The sequence below is a fragment of the Puma concolor genome, chromosome B3 (genome assembly GCF_028749965.1).
Source record: "Puma concolor isolate L17-30 chromosome B3, mPumCon1.1.hap2, whole genome shotgun sequence".
Taxonomy (NCBI): domain Eukaryota; kingdom Metazoa; phylum Chordata; class Mammalia; order Carnivora; family Felidae; genus Puma; species Puma concolor.
The window spans coordinates 118,671,611-118,696,883 of record NC_141672.1 but is presented as its reverse complement, the minus strand read 5'-3'; the positions used below and the strand labels follow the sequence as shown (position 1 = coordinate 118,696,883).

Genomic DNA, 25,273 nt, shown 5'->3' with positions numbered 1-25,273 from the left:
ACACCAGCCCTGCCCACTCAGGACCCCTCGCCAAGCCGCGTTCTGCCCCTCTTCTCCTACTTGCTGTGTGTGGGGGCACGGGGCCCAGAGCCCACCCCCCTGGTAAGGAAACTCAGGCCAGAGAGGAAACGACACTTGCCTGCGTCCGAGTCCACACCCCTCACTCCTTCACCGAAATAAACTAGCTGAGCAGGGTCTGGCGCCAGCATACTTCTGGGTACAAGGGCTTTAGCGCTGGACAGACACGTAGGCCCTGTTCTGCTCTCCAGTAGCTCAAGGCCAGGGGTGGGCATGACGGCTGACCAATGAGGAAAAGCGCAGGGAAAGACGGGTCTTCCAAAGGAAAAGTGGTAAGGAAATTCAAACACAGGCAGGCCAGGCGGCAGGAGCTGGAGGTCAGCTGGCGTGACCAACCACCCTGAGGCGCCTGGCACTGTCCAGGTTTCAATAGCAAGCCCCAGGCCTGGGCAAAACGGGATATTTGTCACCTGGTAGTACTTCAGTTGTACTACTTTCAAGTGGTACTTTAAGTTGGGCACATTTGAGCTGAATCCCAAACAGGCAGACTCAACTTGAGGGGCTGGGACCCTGAGGGAGGGGGTAGGCTCGGGGGTGGGGGGGCGGGAGAGGCAGATCACATAACGCCTGGTGGGGGGTTATTTGATCAAAGAGTCAAATCAGGGATCGGCTTGCACATTCTATAGAGAAAAAGAAATTCACCAAGGCTGGAGGCCTGGGGCAAGGGCAGTGCCCTGGGTCCTGAAGCTGGCGGGGACCAGATATTGCCAGGTACCTGAAGCTTCCTGAGGGAGTAGGGGCTTTAGCCCAAGGGCATCAGGGAGCCACTGAAGGGTATAAGCCGGGGCCTGATATGCTCAAGCAAGTAAGAAATGCAACTTAGAGACTCTAAGGCCCCAGGCTGGTCATGCCTTCATGGAGGGCCCCTTCTTGCCACCCCCAGAACACCATCCACCAGTGTCCTCATCCCCAGATGTGTGAAGTCTGGTCATCCTTCCAGGGCCAAACCAAATGCCACTTCCTCTGAGAAGTCTTCCTTGACTTGATGAGAGGCAGGTATAATCATGCCTTATTCTGGGCTCCTCCACCCTGAGGATTCCCAAGGATGGGTCCCATGGGAACCCTCATCATAGTGGCCACCCTGTCAGCTCCCACACTTCGTCACACTGGATCGTCAAGGTCATGTGACCTTGATCCACATCCTGAGTGTGGACACGGAGGTTCAGAGAAGGGAAGTGGTTTGCTTGAGACCACACAGCAGTTGATGGTTGAGTTCAGCTCAGAATTATGTTACTTCTGTCTGAGTTCAGAGTCCCTGGGGCCCTGTCCTCAGGAGTTTGGGGTGGGGAGAAGCAGAGAATGGCCAGCTACCCTCCCACAGAGGATAGATGACTGGTCACCATCAGGGTAGGCTGAGAGGAATGGGCCGTGGGGTGTGGCAGCTGGCTGTATTGTAGAAGCGGGCCATGCTGGGAGATTTACAATGGAAGTCTCCCAGATCAGTTGCTGAATTTCCAGACAGCGTGACCTTGAAAGCTGGCAGGTGGGCGAGGCTGGGGTGGGGTGAGGAGGGGCAGTCTAGGAGCAGCTACTCAGCCTCAGGGATGCCCAGAGGTGCCCAGAGGACCCAGGGAACGGCGTGGTGAAGATGCAAACAGGCAGGGCCTAAAATGCCACCATTACCTCACATTCATTTGTTTGAAGTGGTGAGCGTCCCTCTTAGGGTGCGATAGACCCTCCTCACCCCTCACTTCAGAAGCAGTTCATTAGGCCATCCTTCTGGATAGGAAGATTCAACACAGTTATTTCTCTTCTCTCAGCCTCGGTCTCCCCACGTGCAAAATGGGGATTCTCATCCCAGCTCCACTCACCCTGTAGGATTTATTTGAGGCTCACATTAAATCAAATTTATAGCCGGGCTCCGGGGCACATCTAGCTGGAGCAGGGTCAAGAGTCCGGTCAGAAGGCCAGGCAGCTGCTAAGCCATAAGAGAGTTGGAGGGGTTCAGAGACCAGAGAGGACGTTGCCTTTGACTCCTCAGGGGGCCTGTGTGATGACTCTTAGCATCAAGGGACTTTCTAAAGGGTGCTTGGAGATCGGTGGGAGGGGGGACAGGCTGTCTAGCCATCTCATGGGAGAACTGTGAGCTCCAGGGAGAAGCAGAGCCTCCCCTGCCCTGCCAAGGTGACCTCAAGCAAATGCCTGACATGGTTTGCCATGCAAACAATTAGAATCTTCTCTATACCAAGTGGGAGCCGGGATGGAGGATGAGAGGAGGGAGAGGTCTGCCTCCTGCTTCCTCATTCTCCTCCTGCCCCTCCATATTCTTTCCTTATCTTCTAACCAATTTAGAAATTCATCTAGGTTACTGGATCAATTAAATGACTTAATACGTGTACAGTGTTAACGATGCCTGACACAGAGTAAAAACTGAGTGTTAGTGGTTATTTTTGTTATTATCAACATTACTGCTGTAATGCTCCTCTGTTCAAATCCAAATACCATAGGTAGAATAAATTGCTATCAGTCACTCCCACGTTAGTATGAATTAGTTTAAAAAGCCACCTTGATGGGGCACCTGGGTGCTTCAGTCGGTTAAGCATCCAACTTCGGCTCAGGTCATGATCTTGTGGTTCATGGGTTCGAGCTCTGGTTTGGGCTTGGTGCTGACGGCTCAGAGCCTGGAGCCTACTTTGGATTCTGTGTCTCCTCTCTCTCTCTTCCCCTCGGCCATCTGTGCTCTGTGTGTGTCCCTCTCTCAAAAATAAATAAACATTTAAAAAAATTAAAAAGCCACCTTGCTTCCCTGCTCACCCTAACCAAAGGTCAGCTTCTCTTGGGATGTGTGTGTGTGTGTGTGTATGTGGGGGTGCATAAGAAGTAAGATCTGGGCCTCTGAGCATCAGATTTCAGGGTGAACCTAGGTCTTCCCAGTCCAGGTGGATAAGGTGGAGAGACAGGAGGGAAAAGCTTTCAGGGGCTTGAGAGCCTGCCCCTGGTTCTCAACCAAACCACATGTCTGGTTTCGGAGCAGGGAAATCCACAGAGATGCAACACCCACCCCTTCCCAGGACAGGTAGGAAGGAGGAAGGAAGGACCCTGAGCTGTACCTGAGCCTGGCTGCCTGTTCACTACTGTGCTGGGCACTGCAGGGAGAGACTGGGGAGACAGTGACGGATTTAGGGGGTGATTATGGGCAAACAGAGTGGAAAAGGAAGCCCTTCAGGTGGCAAATAAGCTTAGTAGAAATGAGACGGGCAGGGGCTGTGATGAGAATGGCTATGCTGGGCACAGGTGGGCACTCGCAAACAGGCCTGGCAGGGAGGCTGGGCTGTAGGGCCCAGTGCCCAAACCCCCAGACCTCCCCAGAACCAAGAAGAGAGAGGAACAGAGGAGAGGCCAGTGGGGCCTTTGGACTGACAAGATCCCACAAGAGTGACAGGGTCAAAAAGCATGAGGGACTGTGGTCAGACTTACAGAAGACATTCTTGGCTAGCACAGGGAACAAACCAGGAAGTCTGAAGTCCGAAAGACAAGTGACTAGCCCTCTCACAGGGGCTGGTCTCAGCTCTGCCTTAAGGCAGTGAGCAAAGCCTTGCTGAGAGTGGTCAGTTGTGGGAGATCCCCTCACCAGGAGCAGGTCTGTGTCCCCTTTGGGCAGGCACTCTCCCTACCTATCCATATTCCTGGGAAGGCCTCCCTTTGGGCCTCAGTTTGCGTATCTATGAAATGGGATAATAGCACCTATCTTGCCAGGCCATGTGAGGATCCAAATGAGACACAGTGCAGGTCACTGTCCATTCTCAGCTAGGCCACCATTGCCGAGGGCAGGGCTGACACAAGCCCTTCTCTGGCCAATGGCTTAGATAACGTTTGCTGGGTAAACAGTTGGGTCACATGCCCTAGAGCTTGCTTCCCACTTTCCTGACCTCCCCACCTCTGTTCTCTTCCCTTCTGCCCTTCCTAGAGGGGCTGAACAAGCTGGGACACAAAGAGGTAGAGGGTCTATACATTCACTGGGCCTCGGCTTCCCTGTCTGCACAATAGCTTAGCTGAACCAGCTTAGCTGAACCAAGGGCCAATGTTGGGGAGAGATGATCTCAGATTCTGCCCTAATCTTCATGGGCCATTCCTGCCAGGGACACTGCCCACACCACATCCTGCCCTGCTCTCTTTCCAGTCCGGGACCCTGCATGGCCCTCCAAATGGAGCCAAGAGGAGGTGAGGGCTGAGGCGGGAGTCACCTCAAGCACAATAATAATAACCAGGCTGACAGTTTGAATTATACCTTTTCCAGTTTCTTACCCTATTGATCAGGGAGGACGTGCGTATGTGAATGTGTGTGCGCCCCTGGTCCGGGGCCCGGGGTCTCCACACATGGACTGGGTCAGTCAGGTTAGCAGAGGGATGCCATGCTGGCAGCTCGGATGCCCCTGGGAGGAGCCGGGCTGGCCTGGGATCCCTGAGCACAGGGCTGCAGCCTGGCTGGTTGGGGCAAGGGAGCAGGGAACTCCTTTCCACAGGTTCTCAAGGGGGTGGGCAGACTGTCCAGGAGCCTAGCTAGTGCCACAGGGGCCCCAGTTTGAGGCGGGAGACCCAGGTCTGCCCCGGTGCCCCATCTGAGGAGGCCATGACCCTGCCGTCAGCTCTGCCTCTCAAACTCCAACACTCTCCACCCTCTCCTCCAGGCCTCCCCTGACCCTCAGCTCCTCACTTCCAGGCCTCAAGGTCAGGGACTAGCTCCCCTTTCCAGCGTTTCCTTGAACGCCTTGGCCTGGGAGTCCAGGTGCCACTCCACAAGTGACTGGTGAGGAAGCGGAAGTGAGCTGCCCTCTCCATGGCCTAAAAAGCAATCCCTTTAGCCCCTTCTAAAGCTGAATGGTCTCTGGTTCCATACTCTAAGAGAGTTCTTAAGTCCATGAAGTGACTCCTGAGCCATCCTGTGCACGTGTGCCCTCACCTATCACAGGCATATACACACATGCAAGTGACTCCAACATTTCAACAGCCAACCCTCACAAGGGTGCACACCTCCTATACTTGAAAATAAAATGGGCATCTCAGCTGGGATGCGCTGGATCTGGGGGTTCTGGGACACACTGGCAGGAATTGGCCTCCGGAGGAAGCTGGGAGGCCTGGGGTCCTCTCCCTCCACCCGTCAGCCCTTCTGAGGATCTGTCTCACCTCCATTTAGCATCAAGCTGGAGGCCCAGGCTGCCCCAGGGGCATCAAGAAGTCCTTCCTTGTATTTAGCTTAAATCAAATCAATTCTCTATCCCTTCACTCAACAGACATTCACAGGCAGGCACTGAGGACCCCACAGTCACCCTGTAGAAGGATGGAGAGATCTGCTAGGTCACCTGAGAACCAGGGGCAGGAAGAAGGAAGTAGCTTCGGTATCTCCCAGGGGTGGGGGGTGGGGGGTGGGGGTGCTGCCTGTGTCCCTGGCTGACTTAAAGCATGGCAATTCCCCATGATCCAGTTTTCCCAGAGAAATGGGACACTCCACCACCTCTCTCTGCCATCTAGTCAGGTGAATGTCTCTCTGAAGTCACTGGGTGTGGTGGGGCCCACTCTGGACCTCAGGCCTGTCTCAGGCACTGACTTAACCCCTCGGGCTCTCACTTAGTCTCCACTCCAAGCTCTATCCTGAAATGGCAGTGATATCTTTAGCTGTTTCTCAGTCCACCTTCTCTCAGAAACTGCTTCCCTGAGGCATCCTACCCAGACCCGGGCCCTTGCCATCTGCTTGCAATTCCACCATTGGGGGTCTCCCCTCCAGCTCAGGCATTCTGTGCATAGTGTTGCTATCAGAGACAGGCTTCTTAAGACCAGTCCTTGCCCCCATCCCCCAAACCTCAGGGGCTGAGGGTCCAGTGGGTCCAGTAGAAAGCCTCTGTCACCCTCCATACAATCAGTGGAGCATATGGCAAAAATGCCCTGTGAGTCCTGGTATCTGGAGGAGGAAGACACTGAGGCTGGAGTGCGAGGTTGCCTAGACGGGAAAGCCCAGGGAGAGCCCAGGAGGGGCAGGCCTGGGGTCCTTCTGCAGGGCATCTGTGGCAAGCTGGGGGAGGACTGGGGCAGGCCTTGGCCGTCAGATCACAGCCCAAGTTTGCAACCCTGAGCATTTGCTGGGGAAGGTGGGGAGATGCCATGGAGCCTTCCCTGGGAGACTGACCCAGATTTCTCTCCCTCTCTCAGCCACACAAGAACACTGAGCGTGTGTGTGTGTGTGTGTGTGTGTGTGTGTGTGTGTGTGTGTATTCTCAGCTCTGGCAGGCTGAAGGGTGGGAAGGGAGGAGGCTTGCTGAAAGCTCTGGGAAATGAGAGAGAAATCCTCCCCAAATCCCTTGCTTCTGTCACTAATAGCTGGAATTCGCTCTTGACAACAAGGTGAAAGGCCCTGAATCCTGGGGCCTGACCTTGCTGCCGCCAGGAGCTGCAGCCCCAGGCCTGGCTGTTGGAGGAGAGCCCCAGGCCGTTAGTAGTCAGGGCTGAGCCATGACCCCACCCTCTGGCCCTCCTGACCTCTCCTTTCTGGGTTATATCCCATAGGTTCCTCTGGTCCTATGGCAGTGAGCCCCCCATCCAAGGGGCTATGCAAGTGGTGGAGGTGGGGAACTTACCTGTCAGGATCCCATGGCAGGTACAAAAGAGGATGGATAGCCCCTCTCAGCCTGAGCTGTCCCTTTAATGCCCACCTCCACCCACAGTGCCTGTCGCCAGGAGGCCAGACCTCAGGACGCAGGGGCAGGCCTTATGAGTAAGAGGCAGGGCAGAGGTGGGCCCAGGCCTGGCAAGAGTGGGTTTGGGAGCTTTCCAGCCCCAGTGGGAAGAAAACGGTGTGTCCCGTGGGGCTGCAAATTCAGCCAGAGGCTCTCGTGCACATGTACAGATGCAGGATTGTACTCCCTGGGACACCCTCCTTCAGACATGTGCACACACAGCTATATATGTATATACAAGGACACACTCATGACATACACACAGAGACCTGCATGTACAAACAGAAGCATGCCTGTACACCTGTAAGTGTGAGCTCTACACACAGGTGGACACATGTGTGTTCATGCCTGTGCACATGCAAACCCGGGCTAGGCAGTGCTTCTTTCCCTCCCAGTCTACTCTGGGCCCAGGAGGCATGTGAGAGAAATTTTCCCCTGAGACTGGCCACTGGGTGCTCAAGTCAAATCCTGGAGAACCTTCTAGCGATAAGTCTCCAGAGGGAAGCCTCCTTCTCTGCCAGCATTCCCAGCTCCTTGCCTGCCTGCTACCCTCAGTGGGCCCTGCACCACCTCCTCACCAGCCAGGCCTTCTCTGCACCAGGCACGGTAGCACCCTGGCTCTGCCATGGACCCTGAGAGCTGAGGGTCTTGTGCCTGCCGAGGACCCCAATATCCCACTGAAGGACAGGAGGTACCCTATCTCACCCACTGCTTATGCGTGACCCCGTGTGGGGTTCTGGCACCGTGGGGCCTCAGTCTCCCTCCTCCCACCAAGGCTGACCCTGTTGAGGGGGTTGCTTGGAGGGCTGGGAGCTCTGATCACTGGGATGTGTGGCACAGGTGAATGCCGTCATGGTCCAGGTGTATCTGGTTCCTGAGCCCAAGGCAGCCTGCCAGCATAGGTGGTCAGGGCGCCCTTGGTCCTCACCCTCTCCCTGGCTGGCTCAGTCACCATGCTGGGCAACACCACCCACCCACAGACACTGGTCTATCACACACCACCCTACACTGGGCACGAAAGGAGAAGCACTGAGCTCCTCCACAACAAGCCCTCAACATTAGGGATTGTCCTCACAGGCCCCTCCAGGGGTCCCAAGCATCTGCAGGAGGTGGGGGTGCACCTATATTTCCAATGGCTACCACAGCCACCCCCATCCTCTCTCTATGAGCAGGCCCACCCACCTGGGTATTTTGTAATTGAACTTGCCTCTTCCTGAGGCCGACCTTTGCATAGGCTGTTCCCTTTGCCTGCGGTGCCCTTTCCTCTCCACCAGCCTGAAATAGCTCCTTCTCCGTGCCACCTTCCTTGCCCATCTTGCCCATCCCCACACGATGCTCTGCTACTGCCTCCACTGGGCAAGCTTTATCCTGCACTGGTCAGGTGAGGTTTTGCTTTAGTCCTAAGAAGGCCGTGAACCCCCAGGGCAGGGACAGGACCAGATCATCTCAGAGTGCTTAAGACCCTCCATAGGATGCAGCACCGGGCACGCAGTAGCCAACAAGTGCTTGTTGAACAAATGAATAAATGATGTGAACACAGGGACATCCTTGCCAAGTCCCGGAATGAGCTGAGACACAGCTTTGAACGTCTCTTTCGAGGGTGGGCAGCTTAGCAGGTGGGGCTGCCTCTCTGCCTCAGGGAGCCTTGCAGTCAGACACTGGGCCCTCATTCAGCAAATACCACCGGCTGGGCAGTCAATGTGTGAGACCCCCGTCCTCAGAGAGCACACAATGCTCCCAGGGCAGCACGCACACTCCAGGGAGCCAAGGAAGGGGAACCACTTGCCGATTATGCCACCTGCTGTGGGGCCAGTACTGGGCTGGGGACTGGGGAGGCAAGGAAGACATGATGATGACCCCTGCCTGTTCTGGGACTCTCATGGAAGAGAGATACAATTGGAGGAAGTGACTTGATGGACAGAAGAGGCAGAGGAGGGGTGGCTCAGCAGAAGGGCTTGGGCAGGCTCAGTTTCCTTGAATCTCAGTTTTCTTCATCTGTAAAATGGGGATAAGAAGTGTACTTATTAACCCAGAGGGTTGTTATGAGGATCAAGTTCTTGTAAGGTGTTTTTTATGTTTATTTACTGAAAGAGAGAGAGAGAGAGAGAGAGAGAGAGAGAGAGCATGAGCAGGGGAGGAGCAGAGAGAGAAGGAGACAGAAGATCCGAAGCAGGTTCCATGCTGACAGCAGAGAGCCTGACGTGGGGTTCAAACTCACAAACTGCTGAGATCACGACCTGAGCCAAAGTCAGATGCTTAACCGACTGAGCCGCCCAGGCACCCCTCTTGTAAGAGGCTTTTAACAGAACCTACCATAGAATAAACACTCAAGAAGCAAGAGTGGCCACTATTGCTTATTTTATCATTAGTTCAGAGCAGCCCTACACTAGGCGTGCAGCAAACAGGCAGGTTGGCAGCAAGGGAGCTGAGAGATGTCAAGGACTGAGTAACTTCTTCCTCGATAATGGCAGGCTTGGCTTCCTCTGCTTAAGAACCAAAGGATCTAAAGAGATCTGGGTGGAGGGACACTGAGGGGAGAACTCCCTGGAGGGGGGAGGGAAGCCTGAAGCAGTGGGCAAGGAATCTCCCAGGGATCTGAGTGCTCATCTTAGCCCTTCTGTCTGAAACAGCGCACGGATGAGGGGGCATGTGCAGCGGCCTGCAGGAAGGGGCTATGCTTGCCTTGCTGTGGAGACTGGCACCTGGGGAGATATGCAGAGCTGAATGTGGCAGAGCTGGGAGGTTCTCCCAGATGGAGGAGGGGCAGAGGGCTGAGGAGCTGTTCTCCTGCCTCTGGCCACCCGGGAGGGCTTGCACAGAGCCTTCCTGGGTTGTGGCTGATGCCTGTGGGCTTTCCCCAGGGGTGCGGAGGCCACTCTTTAAAGGAAGCCATCCTAGCAGAACAGGGAGGGGTGAGGGGCCATGGAGCGAAGGAGACAACCTGGGAAGTGAGCTCCCAGGGGGATGAACGGGGTCAAGGGTGCTCTCGAGGGCTGTGCTCAAGGACAGCAAGCTCCCAGGGGGGAGAAGGGGACAGCTGCCGACCTTCTGCTCAGCCCCCTGCTTCTCCTTCTCCCTACTAAAGGCCAGCCTTGTCAGTGTGACATTACCAGGTTGACATTACTAAGCCAGAGCTCCTCCACTTGTCTGCCAGATCGGGCCTCAGCCGTGGAGGAATTGCTAACTCCAACCACAATAAGGAAATATCAACGATGGACATGAATATTATTACCTCCCTGTCCCCGCCTGTTGATTTAGAGATGAACAGAGCCCTGGGGCCATCTTTCCCTGTGGAGAAGGGAGCACTTTCCAGCTGGATTCATTCATGAAAGTGGAGCCTGTTTCTTCTGGGCAAGGTCCCCTCCACCAACGGCCCAGGGCTGGGGCTGAGGGCAAAGGGTCCATGTGCAGGGAGGAGGGGCTAGTCCTCCCGCTCAAAGCCCTGGCTCACCAAGTGACTTCAAGCATGCCTCTTTGCCTCTCTGGACCTCAGTCTCCTCCTCTGCCAAATGGGTATGATAATTCCAGTCCTGCCTACCTCGTGCAACGTGGAGGAGAGAGTGAACTGCAAATGCAAGACTTTTATTGGCTGGAGGAAACAGGTGGGGTAGCTAAGGGGCTGGGGGGCGCTGACAAAGGGACAGACAGGTCCCAGCTCAATGAACTCTCAGAAGCACTTATCCTTCCCACCCTCCCAGCCCCACATCCAGCACTCAAAACTTGGTAGAAACCAAACACTAAAGTCAGAAGAGAGGCAAAGCCTGACTCCAATGTACACACAGCAGGCCAGCTGCCGTCTGGTGTCCCTCACCCCTGAGCCTGTGAGGACTTCGGGGCTTTCAACCCACACCCAAAACCCTGCGTACCATGCCAGTCACAGGCAGCACTCACACACAGGGCAGCCCTTCCCCCACCAAGGGGGTGTCGTACGCAGGTATCGTCCCGAGAATCAGAGGAACACGGCATCATGGAGAAGCACCTTCAGGGGCAGCCCAGGCAGCTGTGTGAACTGCCCTGTATATGCCAGAGTGTCGCCAGTCGCTGGCGCATATAAACGCACACACTCAGAACACACACGTGTGGCCAAGTTCATAAATCAATGTGCACAGGCCAGAAACAGGAAGCACACACAGGTACACACACGTGTACGCATGCAGGGTCTCAGGCCCAGAGCCAACGCTCTTCCTAGCCTGTGGAAACCTCTCCCCGTGGAGAAGGAAATCAAAAGCCCCATGTGGCCTTCCAGGTACATGTGGCCTCTCACGCTGTGGCCAAGCCAAGCAGCAGCGATTAGGTGGCTGGGAAGTGCAGCCCAGCGTGGCCTGAATATTTCACGGGAGATTTTGCTTCACAGAAAATCCCTTCTTCGCCTCCATGCATGTCAGGGTATAATTACCCATTAGGTAGCAGAGCAGAAACCTGGGAGGACGTGCGTGCAGCTCCAGGTCTGGGCCCCTCGCTCTGCCTCTGCCGTACGCCTGGTCTGGCCCAGCGGGGCCCATCCCACCTCTCACCTGCCTCTGAGGGAGGGACAAACAGATGGCATTTTGGGACACGAGGTGTCCTGGCCCAGGGTCACCTCTGCCCTAGGTCTTCAGACTCTGTCCCCACCTAAGGAAGTGCCAAAGCCTCCCATCCTCTTGCCCGCCCTACTCAGGACCTCTCTGCAGGGGCCCTGGCTTTTCTCACTCCCTTATCTTCCTCTTCTCTCAACTTCTGGCAGTTTCCTGAACAAATGGCAGAGAAGAGCAAGACAGAAGATGGAGAGAAGGGAGAGAGGGCATCTTGGCTGATCCCTGGAGCCCCCCTCGTCTCCCAGCGTTTGCCCACCAGGGTGGGGATAGAGGGGGAGCTTCACACCTCCCTGTAGGAGGACTCTCCCTTACCCTTTTTGCCCTAGAAGAAAGATGTCCACTGGGCCTAGGTAACCTCAGGTGGTATCTCCTCCTGGAAGCCCTCCAGGACCCCTCTCCAGGTCAGAAGCCTTCTCTGGCTCCTACAGCCCCCATCTCCCCTGTATTTCCCTCCATCACTGTTCCGTAATCAAGGGCTCAAAATGCCGATGCCCACAGGGGCCAGAGAGGAGGTGACAGAGTGTGAATGGGCACCGTAATGCTACCGGGAATGGCAGGACCTGAGAAAAATGGAGAGCACATGCCCTGACGGAGGCAGCAACGCCAAGTGACGTCATGGCCCAGCGATCCACCTCCCGGGGTAGACACAAGAGAACAGAAAACATGTCCCCACAAAGACAGTTACACAAATGTTCATAGCGGCATCATTCATAACTGCCAAAAAGAGGAAATGATCCAAATGTCCATGAATGAATGCATAAACAAAATGTGGTATATCCATAAAATGGAATATTACTGGGCCATAAAAAGGAATACTGATACGTGTTATAACATGGAAGAACTTTGAAAACATTATCTTCAGTGAAAGAAGCCAGACCTGACAGGCTACCTGGTGTATGATTCCATTTTATTTGAAATGTCCAGACTAGGCAAATCCAAAGAGAGGAAAGTAGATTAGTGGTCGCCAGGGCTTTAGGCATAGAGAGAGGAGGAGTAACCACTAATGGGTACAGGGTTTTCTTTTAGGGTAATAGAAGTGCTCTGAAACAAGGGCAATGACTTTTGTCACTCTTGTGAATACACTGAAGAAGACTGAATTGTACACTTTAAAATGGTGAGTTTTTGGGAATGCAAACTGGTGCAGCCACCCTGGAAAACAGTATGGAGGTTCCTCAAAAAACTAAAAATAGAACTACCCTACAACCCAGAAATTGCACTACTAGGCATTTATCCAAGGGATACAGGTGTGCTGTTTCGAAGGGACACATGCACCCCCATGTTTATAGCAGCATTATTGACAATAGCCAACGTATGGAAAGAGCCCAAATGTCCATTGATGGATGAATGGACAAAGAAGATGTGGTGTATATATACACAGTGGAGTATTACTCGGCAATCAAAAAGAATGAAATCTTGCCATTTGCAACTAAGTGGATGGAACTGGAGCCTATTATGCTAAGTGAAATTAGTCAGTCAGAGAAAGACAAAAATACTATGACTTCACTCATATGAGGACTTTAAGAGACAAAACAGATGAATATAAGGGAAGGGAAACAAAAATAATATAAAAACAGGGAGGGGGACAAAACAAAAGAGACTCATAAATATGGAGAACAAACTGAGGGTTGCCGGAGGGGTGGTGGGAGGGGGGGGATGGGCTAAATGAGTAAGGGGCACTAAGGAATCTACTCCTGAAATCATTGTTTCACTATATGCTAACTAATTTGGATGTAAATTTAAAAAAATAAAAAATAAAACAAGTTATAAAAATAAAATAAAATAAAATAAAATAAAATAAAATAAAATAAAATAAAATAAAATAAAATAATAAAATAAAATGGTGAGTTTTATGGTATGTGAACTATATCTCAATTTTAAAAAACAAAATTGTTTGAAATGGAACAAAACAAATCCACAAGCCACATCCCTGGTTGGGGCCTCCAATTTCTGTCCCCTAGTTTACACATCTGTCTCTCCCCCAAGAATGGAGAGTTGGCCCTACCTGAGGCCCCTCTGTGGTCCCCAGGGCGGGCACCCAAGAGCAGGCACTTGATCCACAACAGTGGCCAAAGAAGTGTTGTTGATCCACAACAGTGGCCAAAGAAGCGCATTAACCCAGGCCACATCTTATGTTTTGCAAAACCTCCCTCAGGTGGCTCTGGCCCAGAGTCACAGCTGGGTCTCAGGCAAGGCCACTAAGGCCCAGTGTCAGAGTTGACGTCCTAAAGTCATACAACAAGCTGGAGGCAGAAATGGGCAGAGGAGCCAGGCCTCCACAGGGCAGCAGGTGGCCAGCCCCGAGTGGGCACAACCGTGCAGGCAGTTCTGTTGCTGCTTCCCACCTCACAGCCCCCCAGGTTCCCCAAGCCTCAGAATTGAGTCCACTTGCTGGATCTGTCTCCAGTCTCCCCTGGGGCCCTGAAAGCAGCTCAGCCACAGCAGTGAGGCCCCTTCCCTCACTCCTTCGTCAGCACCCCTAGCCAGCCCACAATTGCTTCCCATAATCCCTAGGCACAGCCCGCACCATGACCTAGACACCCAGTTTCTTAGAGGCCCAGCACGACGTGACTGGACGCTCAAGGTTGGCCATGGGCAGAGGCCAAGCTTCAGGTGCAGAGTGGCACCGGTGGGGTGACCAGCCATCCTGGGACTGACATATATGCTAAAGTGGGACAGTCCTGGGCAAAACAGGACAACTGGCCACCATACCTGGAAGGGCCTCATCCCCTTTCTCTGCCCTGGTGGGTGAGCCACAGGGAGAGGGGTTTCTTCTCCTGAAAGGCCCTTCTCTCTCTTCCTCTCCTGCTCACCTTCTTTTACTCTGCCATCCTGACTCCCAGAACCTTCCATCAGCAGAAAGGAATCCTCCCCGGCAGCATCTCCTTCAGGTCCCTTAAGGACAGCAGGTTTCCAGAACCAGCCCTGAGATCCCATGTGTTTGCGGGGATGCGGTGGGGAGGGGCCAATAGAGTAAGGCCCTTCATCCCTCCTTCGTCTGCAGCCACCCTGGAGCCATCAGCTCCCTGAGGCAGGGAACTGTTTTCTACTTGGTTCACAGCTGTGTCTCCAGAAGACCAGGTGCCCAGTAAACATTTGCGGAATGAACGATTGAGTCTATTTTCCGCTCCAAGCTTCCCCCACTTCTTTGAAGTGCTAAAGAATAAAAGAGGGGAAACTCCTGGCCTTGGGAATAAATTCTGAAGTCTTCAAGTGGCCATGGAGGCCTCCTCCATCTGACCCCTCACACCTCTCAGCCACCCCCCAATTCACGACAGGCCCCAGCCCAGCACCCGCAGAGACCCCAGCAGGTGCCCTACCTGGAGGTGCTCTCGAACCTGCTCACAGATACTGAGCTCAGTTCCTCCCCTCCTGGAAGTCTTCCTTCATCACTATTTGCACCCCTCCCAAGGGGCTCCCTGCCCAGCTGAGCCCTTGCAGCAGCCCCGGGTACAGGAGAGAATGAGGGAAGAGCTAGGTGTGTGCCTGACGCAGGTTACCTGGGACCTGGGTCAGCTTCCCGCTGGAAGGGTGTCTGGGAGTCTCAGGGTCTGAGTGCCAGCAACTGGTGTAAGGCCAGGGGGAGGCTTACAGAGGAGAGGAGGGGAGGGAAAAGACAGAGAGGAAGAGGGGAGATGTAGGATTCCAAGAAGGCCGTCAGAGTCCACACGGTGATTAAAGTGGTCGGGTGGCCAGTCACCTTCAGATACATGATATCCCCCAAAGACACAGATCACTGCCCATGCGCAGAGTGAGGTTAAAGGAGGGGAAGGAGGCCCTTATGGGAGAGAAAGGCCAGCTTTACACAGTCACATCTTTCTTTACCTCCTGCCCTCATGCACCAGTGGGCTGGGAGGCTGTCGGGTACCTATCTGGGGCCTCGCACTAAGTCCTGACCCTGCTCACACCAAGCCCTAATCCTGGTCACATACTGAGTCCTGACCCTGGTCTCACATGGAGCCCCAACGCTGCTCACACACTGAGCACTGACCCTGGTCACACACCAAGCCCTGACCCTGGCAGGGTAGACTGGCTCTCAAAAACCTAGAAGAGTTCTAGACACCTCAGTCTCTCTCCTATTACTACTCCTCAAGGCTTGGTGACAGATCTGGTCTACGGGCGTCACAGACAAGTTCCAGCTCTGAGTGACTGCTGGCAGCTTGTGCCCAAGGTAGCTAATGGGTGTCTGATTTCCTGACCTTCTCAAGACCAAGACTGAGAATGTGACAAGCCTCCTCTGATACCAGGACCCAGCAAGTATCTAACAGATGTCAGCCCCAGTCCGGGGTTTCCACACAGTAGCTGCCACTCCCCTACCCCCCTCCCCTCCCACATGGATCCAGCTCCACCTCCCTCTCTTGCCCAGGGCCCAGAAGAAAGCTGTGAATTGCTGGGTACTGGCCTCCCCCCATCACCCCTCCCCCTTCCTGGCCTTTCCCAGCCCAGATACACATCACACCGGCCCCTATTCAGTGTCCTCAGCTGGCTGTCAGCTAATCCCTGCAGAGGTGTTAACTGATAATTAAGATGTGAGCTGTAAACTTAAAGTGTGATTCCCCGCCAGGAGTATTCTGGTTTTAACAGGTTCCTCTTCAAAATGGGAAAACCTTCAAGACCTAGGCAAATAGCAGGCAGGGAAGCAGAGTTGGGCAGGGTGGTATATTTTGGGCCGGAAGCCCTTCTAACCTTCCTGGAAACCACTCCCCTTCCCCTCTCCCTTCACCTGGGTGGATAGAACACACGCACGGGAGCAGAAAGCTGCCTCCCAGTCTCAGCCCCACTTCCTAAGAGTTGATGCCATTGGACATGTGTGATGAAAACCTGTTGAGCCTCAGTTTCCTTGTCTGCAAACGGGTATACGACATACATACCAACCCCGCAGAACTGTGCGGGCACACAGGAGGCCCTCAACACTGGACAGCTCCCGTCCTCCCTAACTTCCCTTCGCTTCTTCCCTCACTGAAGGCGACTGTGTCAGCTTGCATTCCTGTCCCTGCACACTCCACCCTCATCCATCACCAAGCCTCGACTTTCTCACAAAGATCAGTGCAATCGAATGACGGCAATGGAGCTGCAGAGCAGGGAGGAAAGCTTACTCGATGAAGTGTCAAAGCCAACTGGCTAGTCTTTTAGGGAAAAACACTTCGATCCCTACCTCAAACCACACACCTAAAAACAGTCCAGGTGAACTACAGATTTAAATATTTTCAAATATCATAAACGACTAGAAACAATGTAAGACAACATTTTCAAAGCTTTGCAGTGGCCAAGGCCAGAAACTCTAACAGAAAAGAGTGGCAGACCCTGACTACAGGACAGTTTTCAACATTTCAGGGTTAAGAAAAACTCTATAAACTTAAATGACAACCCCCCCCCCCCACACACACACACAAAACTGTAAAAAACATTTGCAACATACTACAGATACAGGGTTAAATCCCTTAACCTCTTATAAGTCAATTTGCTCTTGCAAGTCAATAAAATGTATTTCACACAACCACCGCCCACCCACCCCCAATCACTGAAGCCAAGGTCATCTGTGATCTCCCACAGCTAATGCATGATCAATGCTCCCTCTGCACCTTACTCAAACTTATGCTTGACCCCTTGGCTTCCAAACTTATGCTTGACCCCTTGGCTGCTTGGTTCCCCTCCACGTCACTGGTTGCTCTTTCTGACTCACCTTTTTTGGTTCCTCCTCAGCTCCCCAACTTTTAACTGAAGGAAGCCCCAAGGCCAGGTCTTTGGTCTTTCTTCTCTTTTCTATTTATATTCACTCCTTTGATGCTCTCAACCAATGTCAAGGCTTAAAATACTACCTTTATGCTGATAACCCCAGATTGTGTCTCCAGCCCCAAACTGTCACCTGAACTCCAGGCTCACACATCCAACTGTCAACTCCACACTTCTTGAATGTCTACTTCGCATGTCTCCAGCCAGGGTGTGCTACCTAGGCAGTCACACATTGTCCCTGAGTGTGGTTTAATGCTCTACTGTTACCACTTGGCGATTCTTAATCATTTTTTAAAATAAAGGGCCACCATTCCATTTTCATTTTGCTCCAGGCCCCACACATTACATATCCAGTCCTGTCCACAGGCGAGCTCTTCTCCTTCCCTACATCAAACTCATTCTTCCTCCTCGCTGTCCAGTCTGTTGATGTCCAGTCTGTCGCTGCCCTTCCAGATACTCGGGCCCAAACGCTTGGAGTCATTGCTATGGACTAAATGTGCCTGTCAAAAGTCATATGCTGAATCCTAAACCCCTAATGTGATGGTACTTGGAGGTGGAGCCTTTGGGAGGTAATTAGGATTAGATGAGGTCATGAGGGTGCGGCCCTGGTGATGGGATTAGTGTCTTTATAAGAAGAGGAAGAGTACACCAGGGCTCTCTATCTCTCTGTGGTGCACAAAGAAGAGGTTCTATGAGCACACAGATGGAAGCTGTCTATAAGTCAAACAGAGGGTCCACACCAAGAACTGAGTTTGCCAGCACCTTGATCTTGGACTTCCAAGTCTCCAGAAGTGTGAGAAGTAAATGTTGTTGTTCAAGCCACCCAAGCCTATGGTATTTGGGTATGGCAGCCCAAGATGACTAAGACAGTAATCCCTGGCTCTCTCTGTCTCACACACCACCTCATCCAATGTGTCAGCAAATCCTCTTGGCTCTACCATTAACACGCACCAAGAACCTCTTCACTTCTCCCCACCTCTGCCAAGCTCCCCTGCTCTAAGCCCCCACTGTTTCTTCCTTGGATCACTACCACAGCCTATTGACTGATCTCCCTGCTTCCCTGGCCTTCACAGCAGCCAGAAGGATCTGGTTAAAATGAAATTCAGATCACGTCATGTCACTATTCAGAACCTTCCATGACTCCCTTCTTCATCCTGAGTAAAAGCCAAGTCCTCAGGGTGGCCCATGTGGCCCTGTGTCATGTGCTCTTGATCCCTCTCTGGCCATACCTCCCACTCTCTCTCACTCCCCATGTTCCAGCCACTCTGGCCTTCTCACTGAGCCCTGAACGGACCAGGCCTGCCTGGCACTGAGGATCCCAAGCTGTCCACCTGATTCAGTCTCTTGCTTCCTGCCCGTGTCCTGAAGTGCCACCTCCCAGCAAAGTCTGACTACCAGATCCAGGCTCCCCAACATTCCCCACCCCTGCCCTGCTTTATTTTTTCCTCTTTTGCACTTAACACTACCACACACACACACACACACACACACACACACACTCATTTATCTGTTATAAGTTCCATGGAGAAGGTCTGTTTCATCAGTTTTGTTTACTGCTAGGTCCCCAATGCAAACAGTGCCCAACACATAGTAGGTGCTCAATAAACACCTACTGAATGAATGAACAGATACATAGAAAAATGAGCTGAGGACATGACATGAACAGGCAATCCACAAACGAAGAAATTAAAATGGCCAACAAACATATATGAACATGTTCAACCTCATCAGTAATCAAAGAAATGTAAAATAAAAGCAGTTTTACCTAACAGATCAGCAAAGATTTAAGGGATTGCTAATGCCCATGGTTGGCAAGGATGAGGGGACGAAGCCTCTTGCACATAGTAAGTCGGCACAACCTTCTGGAGGTTGACCTGGCTGTACAGATTAACTCCTGTAATGTGCATGCCCTCTGACCCAGGCAGTTCACTTTCAGAGACACTCCTTAAGGACTCATAACCCCAGTGCATGGCCATGTACGAACTGGGAGGTTCCCTGAAGGAGATCTATAAACAGCCAAACACTGGAAACAATCTAAATGGCCACCGACAGGATTAACAATTGATATAAGGCTTAAAGACCAGCCAAACAACTGGACATAAAAGGATTTGAAAGAACTCTGGAATGACATACACAGTATGTTGTTAGATGAAAACTCAAATGACACAGCAGTATAATTAGGATGATCCCATGCTTTTGCTTTTAAAATATGTTTATAAGTGCACAGACAAAAATTTTGGAGGAATAAATACTGAACTAATTAGCAGTGTTTAGTCGTGGGGAGGAAGAGATTACGGACAGGCCTCGAACTGCATGCTCTACATACTGCTGGATTGTTAGATGGATACATAGATAGATACACAGATGGATGCATGGATGGATGCATGGATGAATAGATGGGTGGATGGATAGATACATGCATGCATAGATGGTGAGTGGGTGGATGGATGGGTGAATGGATGGATAGATGGATGGATGGATGGATGGATGGATGGATGGATAGGTGGGTACATGGATGGATAGATGGTACATAGATAGATAGATAGATAGATAGATAGATAGATAGATAGATAACATATAGAGAACATATATTACATTACTAGTCAGAAAAATGACTCCAATTGCCAAGAAGACACTTCTGTCACCCCAGTGTTGAAAGATACAGAAATAGGACATTCCAAGCCCTCCATTATCTGGCCCTGCCTCTTCCCTGTTGCCCCCCCCCCCCTCCAGCCCCACACCCCATGCACTCTGGGTTCCAAGCACATGAGACAATTTTCTATTCTTGGTTCTTTTTGCAGCTCCAGGCCCGTCTCACAGCTCTGTTCACGGGTACAGAGGCCCAGCCAGCCCTACCTCATGGCCTCCTTGGCCTGGACTCTGCTGTCAGAGAGCCAGAGAGGAGAAGACAGGCACCCTGAGAGCACAGTCAACAGCCTCCAGCGGGAACCCCCAGGGCTCTGCCCCAGATTGGCCTATGGGAACCTGGGGGATCAGGAGATGCCCACTGATTGTGACCTATTCAGTCTTGGCCACCCCTGGGTCCAACACATCCACCACAGGCACTGGAGACAGCTGATCTGAAGGGGCCAAGGTGGACCCAGCAGGGAGGACTCCGCAGGAGAAGAGGGGCACTGGGGCCCCCTCAGGCCCACTCAGGTTGCCAGATTTAGCAAAAATCTGGGGATATACTTATGCTAATAAATGATTTGTTGTTTGTCTCAAGCTCAAAATTAATTGGATATCTTGTAAAGTTTTCTGGCAAGCCCAGCCCCAAACCCATCCCACCTTTGGGGCACTTGGCCCTGAGCAGAAAGCCTTCATCTGGGGTGCCCAGGAGCAGCAGAGAAATGCCAAGTGGCTTAAAAGTCAGCTGGGCTGTTCCTGGTGCCCAGGAGGAACACCTCTGCCCTGGAGGGGTCTTGCATGGAGTAAGAGCTGTCACTCATGGAAGCACACACACAGGGCTAGCATGGCGACTCTGGCAGAGAAACGCCAGAGTGACAGCAAAGGGAGCCCCACAGAGACAGAAGTACCACAGCCAAAGTACTTAGCAAGTGTGTGCAGTGAAACGACACTGAACAAACCGCAGACAGCAACCATGTCAGAAAAACCGAGGCTGGCAGAATTAGATGTCCTGGGGCCTCTCAGTGTCCCCAAGTCCCCCAGGAGGCCCTGCTACTGCCAGGGCCTTCAAACCACGCCTGTGCCCCACACCACTGCCCCTGGGAGGGGCTCATCCACAGAGGGCCTTCCTGCTCCTCACTCCCAGAGCCCTCCCACCCAAAGCAGAGGCGTGAGGCGACGTGAGTCCCCTTGCTTTCCCCTTACCTGGGTCAGACGGCGCCGGGAGGCAAACAGATCAGCCTCTGGGGGCCCGGGGAGCAGCAGCCTATTGGTCGCGGTCCCAGCATGCACTGCAATGGGAGAGCAGGAAGGTTAGTGCAACTAAGATGGGCTTCTGCTAGTCAACCCAGGATGTCTGGCCTCTGCCTCACCAGCACCCACAGCACCCTTAGCAAGGTCCCAAAGGCCCCCTACCCCCGGGCCCTCTGTGCCAGTCCCCTGTCCCAGACTGCAAGTCTCTGGCTGGCTGACCACTCCTCCCTGCAGGAGGCTCCCTGACCCCTCTCCTCCTTGTCAGGGCACCCCTCCATCACATGGTCCTCCTCCTGCACATGGTCACAAGCTGCTGTTTCCTGCCTGCGCCCCTCACCCTGCCCTGCTCCCTGGGCTGCCTGACCCACATCAGAGTTTTGGTCACCCTCTATATATGCCCCCCAGTGGTGCCATCATGCCCAGAGAGAATGGAAGCCCCTGCCCTCGCCTCCTCCCTGGCACAGCACCAGCCTCTCTCTACCTGGCCCCCACCCCCTCCTGATCCTCACAGGCCTGGCTCCTTCTCCTCATCCAAGTGTCCAGGTTCAGTTCCAGACACCTCCTCAGAAAGCCCTCCCTGACCTCTGTATGAGGCCCTCCTAACCCGAGTCACGCTACTCTGACTGACCTGTCACTCCAGTTTCCCTGTCTCAACAACCTCACAGCGAGCATTTTTTTTCCAGGCAGGTTAATTGAGCTACAATTTACCTAGAGTAAAATCTACACTTTCCAGTGCAGTTCTGTGAGTTCTGACAGCTGCATGCAGCCATGTTACCACTACCACATTCAAGGTCTAGAACAATTCTACCACCCGAAAAGTCTCCACGTGCTGTCCTTTTGTAGCCAGCTCCTCCCCAACCCCAGCCCCTAACAACCACTGATCTATTTTCTGTCTCTATAGTTTTGCCTTTTCCAGAATGGCATACAAATGGCTTTATCTGTATGTATCCTTTGGAGCCTGGCTTTATTCATTTAGCGTATAATGCATTGGAGATTTACCTTTGTTGTTTCTCTGTTGTTCCAAATTTCATTCTTTTTTATTGCTGAATAGTATTCAATTGTTTACCCATTCACTAGCTGAAGGACATTTGGGCTGTTTCCAGCTTTTGGTGACTATGAATAAAGCCACTATAAATATTCACATACAGGTTTTTATGTGAACATAAGTTGTTACTTCTCTTGGGTAAATCCCTAGCATTAGGATTGCTGGGTTATATGGTAAACATATTTTTAACTTTATAGGAAACTGCCAAACGGTTTGTCTTCTCTTTTCTTTTTCTTTCTTTCTTTTTTTTTTTTTTTTTTTTGCCAAACTGTTTTCTGAAGTGGCTGTGCCCCATATTGCAGTCTCACCAGCAACATATGAGAGTTCTGGTTGCTCAGTATCCCAAAGCTTTTCTCATCAGGCCCTGCCAGACACTCTGGGTTTCCCTGGCCTCGGCCACCCCAAGTGGAAAGAATGAGCCAAAGTCATGGCCTTGGGTCTTCTGAAACCCTTGCTCTTAGTGGTCCCACAATATCCCTTGTACAGAGGATTTTACTGCTCACTAACGTCTGGGTGCATTTCCTCCATCCCAGCATAGTGTCCCCTACACTTTCTCAGCACCCCCTTGCGGTGAGTTGAGGCTATATGAGAAGTTTTGGTCGGTGGGCTAGGAACAAAAGTGGTGTGTGTCATTGCTGGGCTAAAGCATTTAAGACTCTACCACTTTCTCTTCTTTGCCACAGTGACTGGAAGAGACCATGTGTTCCAGGTAGGACAGCTACAAGATGGTGGAGCTTCTATCGGCCTGGGCCCCTGCATGACTATGGACTAGAGTCTGCCACCCTCCCCACTTCCCACACTGGATGTATAATGGAAACAAAGGATATACTGTAAATAAAGGAAGAAAGAATAAGGGAACCTTTGTTTCACTAAATCACCAAGAGTTCCTAAAAAACCTGTTGGTTTAGCACAATCTTGTCTTTCCTACCATATCACCCCTGGCCACTTGGGGCACATGACCTGTGTTTGGTTTGAGGGGATGCTTGATGACTTTCTGAGTGAGAGAACTAAGCTCCATTTGGGAGCCCCTAAATAACTAGGATTTCAGTGGGGGGAAGAAATATGTCAACGCCCAGTTTGAAGGGTTCTCTATCCACAAGGAAAAGGGGGAAGTTTCAGGGCCTATAGCAGGATCCACCAGCAGGGCAATTCCCATCTGGAGAAGGGACGTGTGAGCAGAGGCAAGCGGTAGCATCTCCATGACAGTGGGGCCTTGGCTTACATTCAAGGGCTTGAAATGCACTTTAGAACAAAGGCTGGGGCATCCTCAGAGCTTTGCCCCTGACTCAGGTCTAGGATCAGCTCTAGAAAGGCCCTGGGGCCCCCTATGAGTCTGCCCTGGATTGACAACTGGGGGTGGGGGACTCTGACTCGTGGCCCTGGAGCCACGAATGACAGCAAGCTTCAAGTTTAATTATACACTTATATTTTGAACTCATCGGCACTTTACTTTGGCAATTATCACCTTAAATGTTGTGTGCTTCTGTGGGACCACGCAGGGAATAGGGATAAGAGACAGTCCCTCAAGATAACAACAGGCTCTGTCAAGCGACCTGAGGGGAAATCCCCTAACGTCCACAAATGCCCCTGTGACTTCCTCAATTTTTCCAAGAAGTAAGATCTGGCTGTAGAAGAATATACTCCCTCCCCTCCACCCTTCCTGAAAAACAAAAAGGGTACAACGTGGCTTCCTTGACACCATTAGAAAGACCCTTCTATCATAAGGGCAAACTTGAGAAGGTTCTTAAGTGTGAGCACTGATGCTGGTGTCAGTGTGTATCCAAAGGCTCACCTGGCTTTGAACTTTGGCCAGGCTAGTTGGAAATCACAGCACGGCACAGCACCCTATAGAGGTACTATGGTATGCTGGGGAAGGGGGCTTGGGTTGGAGGTGGGGGAAGGTGTTGAAGAAGCCCTTGGGACAAAGCCAGGCTTGGTGGAACCTGGGGACAGGCTTGGTGGGACCCTGGGGACATGGTGACCAGGCTTCCCCAAAGCAGTCATAAAGAATCTTCTGCCAGGGCCTTGGGGTGGGGGTGGGGGGGGGGGCGGGTCTGTAGTCAGGTGTAACAGTCCCCTGGGAAGGACTGGAGTGAGTTCTGCCATCCGTTGGGTCAAAAATAAACAGATGTGACTGATACCATGCAAATGAAAACAAAATCCTACAAGAAACAGGCAATAGCTGCTCCATTCTTTACCACAAGCATTTCTTTACCTGGGAGCTTATTTCAATGATGAGAAATCCTTAATGGTGAGTTTGGTGATTTCAGTGATAAATTTTTAATTGGGTGCAGACCTGAGGTTTTACCCTGGTTTGAACACCTTGCACCCACCCCTCACAGCCACAGGATGTGCTTAGATATGCTCATGGGAAGAAAATGTGCTCAAAATTTGCTGTGCTCTCTGCTTTTGTCTCCTATGGGCAAGTTTTCTGGCCAACGATTCTGAGAATGACTCATCCTGGGGTCAGGGATCCAGTGATGGCTCATGGCTAGAGTGGAGAGTTGGCTGGCCTGGGGTCAGCTCAGACCCCCCCACCTCGAAAGTGCACCTGAGCGTCTATACTCAGGGAGGAAGGAGTTTTAGATCTGGATGTTATGGTCTGGTTCTCAGAGACCGGATAATGTTGGGATGAATGCATGGGCTTGCAGAAAATGCCTGACTAGAACTGCTTGGGGGAGGATTCCCTGAGTGCAGAATGAATCGTTCTCCTCTGAATGGTTTTTGCTGAATGACTGGACTTTAATTCACTGTCTGTGGAGGGCTTGGGGGCTGAAAACAGAGGACAGAGGTTCAAAGGCAAATGTTGAAAGAAGTTCCCACGGGGAAGAGCTGGCATAGGAGAGAGGTGACATGTGGAGGGAAAACGGAGGAGGAAGAAGATTGAAAAGAGGGACAGATGCAGGTGAGGTGAACACCTTGCTATCATCATCATCGGAGTCATTGTGGAGAGCATCCAATGAGCCCCGAGGGGGCTCAGCACTTCATAGGTGCTAACACATTTAATCTCCACCAACACCCCACAAGGTGAGTACTGTGATCATCTACATTTTCAGAATGGGGAAACTGAGGCACGGAGAGGCAAAGTAACTTGGCTTGTAAGGAATGGGGCTGCATTTCCCACCCATGCAGTCTGGTTCCAGCACTCATCCTAAGAGTCCCGATAAAACTGGGTTGGTCAGGTTAGAAATGAATGAAAGGCTCCTCAATGATGTTGGTGGGTATTCTGTGTGGGTGGTCAGATCTAAGTTGTTGAGAAAAATCCCCTTTCTGTTACTTACTAGCTCTGCGGCCTTGAG

General features: G+C 52.2%; 1 protein-coding gene across 3 annotated transcripts in view; it reads right to left on the bottom strand.

Annotated features, from left to right (window-relative positions):
* LINGO1 (leucine rich repeat and Ig domain containing 1) overlaps window positions 1-25,273 on the bottom strand; it is a 195,861-nt gene that overhangs the window by 43,380 nt on the left and 127,208 nt on the right. For all 3 annotated transcript variants that reach the window (XM_086711270.1, XM_086711272.1, XM_086711271.1), the window contains one exon: window positions 20,882-20,967. The gene's annotated coding sequence lies outside the window, so the exon portion shown is untranslated. The remainder of the gene's footprint in view (window positions 1-20,881; window positions 20,968-25,273) is intronic.